Raw genomic sequence first — 2,229 nt, forward strand, 5'->3', positions numbered from 1 at the left:
CTCTGTCTTTCGCAAAATTGCATCTAATTTTTCCTTGTCATTTTCCAAACTCTTTACTCTGTGTTCCAATGATTTCAATTTTCGATTTGCGTTGATCAGAGAAGAATAATTGTTCTTACTTCTGGTGTTGGGTTTCGTAAGAAGGGCTGTTTTAACCTTGAGCTCTTTTTGAACAGTCTTCACACTTTTCAGAGCAACCGCTGTCTCCTTCTCCACCTTCCTTTGGAAACTTTCTCTGCATTCCTTGGACTCTCTTCTACCTAACTTTCTTTTCAATAATTTATTTGATTGTGCTAACTCCTGCACTTTGAGTCTTCTTTCTTTCAACTGTGTCTGTAAGATGTTAACTTTTTTCTCCTTTGTTTCTGTTGTTAGTGTTGCTGTACTAGGCATTTGTAGAGAGACTAAGGTACAGCCAGAAGTAGAAGCTATGGTGGAGGCTGATGTGGACTCTGTTGGCACTATGAATGTTTCATTTCTAAATTCTTCTTTCAGCTTTCCCCTTTTCTTTTTGTCAGAACTGGCAGCACGGTGAATTTTTGAAATACATGCTTGAATGTTAACATCTCTAATAGCCACAATTTGTCCAATACATTCAACAATACTTTTATATTCCATTTTTTTGGATTTTCCAAAGCTGAAGATTTCCAGGACACTGCCAACAGTTAGGTGTGTAGCAGATGGTTTAGAGTCCGAAAATACTAGTTGTAGTTCAAATCCAAGATCTTTGCAGAATGCCATGATGAATAATTAAAATAATTAATCAATATAAATGTTTTTGGACTTAATAACAACTGGACCGAAAACAACAGTTTGTGTTGATTTTTCTCTGTGTTCTATTTTCGTACAGGAGTGGTATGATGTTAGTGGTCCATATATCAATGAGTCGGAAGATGTAAAAACAGGACCTGTCAATACAGTTTGGGTTAGGATTGACTTGCCTTTTTTGGCCTTTCGACGCAGGTGACTCTGGCTAGGATCTTCAGAGAAGGTTTCCGCTGGCACTTCTGTATGTGAAGATCTAGCCTGTTCGAAAAGTAAAAAAAAAAGGAATGTTAAATTAATCAACTGGATGTCATGACATCAGACTCATAATTAATTAGTCTCACTTTATTGGATTTCAATTATATTCTGGATGTCAGTAACTATGACAACAATTATATTAATGCAAATAGGAATACAGTTAATCCAAGATTTTAATTCAGTGATAATTCAATAAACACATCCAGTACTTTTCATTGGACTCCTAAAATGTCTGAAAGTACATTACTTAAATTGAACGTAATGGGACCTGTGATTTTTACAAAACAAATGAATTTAAAGAACTCTTGAAAATAAATTGACGACTGATTACTGTAAGATGGTTTTCTTACTTTTTTCCTTGGTGGGGTTGGTGGGGTTACAGGCTCCCACTCATAATATGACTCGTACTCTCCACTGTCTGGTGGTTGGGTGGAGTCTGAATCACTTTCTACTGGAATAACCTGTACATATGAAAAAAAAACAATATTGGACATGGTTGGTGTTCACACAAGATTTTTGCTTCAGGGTTTAATTTTGAAATGTTCAGATTTACGTCCATGTACTTGTCTCATCTTATACAGATAATTTTTTTGTTCAATATATTTATGAGCTTATGAAACATATATTTACTCATTGGTATATACTGAAATTTTATATGTTAAATTGCTAGTATTATTACCTCTGTCTGTGAGCTTGGTCCAGCTTCCTCTTGATCTCCGAACAAGTCCTGGGAGTATTCATCCACTATTGATTTAGCAATTGTTTTTTATTTGAAACAATATCCTCAAAAAAGTCATTTGTACAACAGATATTTTTTTAGGATATTACCATAAATATTATTTCAAATACAACATGAAAACACATTGTAACGGCCCCATATTTATGTATTTGATAATTAATACCTTGCCAATTATAAATTAAGGAGTAAATATAAAGTATATAATATAATTATCATGATTAATTGATAATAATCATTTACTCCATGTAATTGAGAAGAAATGTTTATCCTACAATCTACATTTACTTATGGGTTGATTTGTATATCAATTCAAATTATCAAAACACAAGTTTGTGAACTTTGAATTTTGTGCAGAATGTTAATAAAAATTTCAATAGTTACAGTGACTGTGTTTACATATGATTCATAACTAGGCTATTGCACAGTCACAGCTTAATTATTATACTAATATAGTAGAAGTGCTATAA

At 33.1% G+C, this 2,229-nt stretch overlaps 1 long non-coding RNA gene across 1 annotated transcript; it reads right to left on the reverse strand.

Annotated features, from left to right (window-relative positions):
• Positions 1-990: 990 nt before the first annotated feature.
• LOC117321426 lies at positions 991-1,741 on the reverse strand. Its single transcript, XR_004531364.1, has 3 exons — positions 1,703-1,741; positions 1,374-1,484; positions 991-1,026 (listed from the first exon to the last, which is right to left on the reverse strand). It is a non-coding gene; the product is annotated as an uncharacterized LOC117321426 (long non-coding RNA).
• Between the last annotated feature and the right edge of the window lie 488 nt (positions 1,742-2,229).

The sequence above is a fragment of the Pecten maximus genome, unplaced genomic scaffold (assembly GCF_902652985.1).
Source record: "Pecten maximus unplaced genomic scaffold, xPecMax1.1, whole genome shotgun sequence".
Classification (NCBI taxonomy): domain Eukaryota; kingdom Metazoa; phylum Mollusca; class Bivalvia; order Pectinida; family Pectinidae; genus Pecten; species Pecten maximus.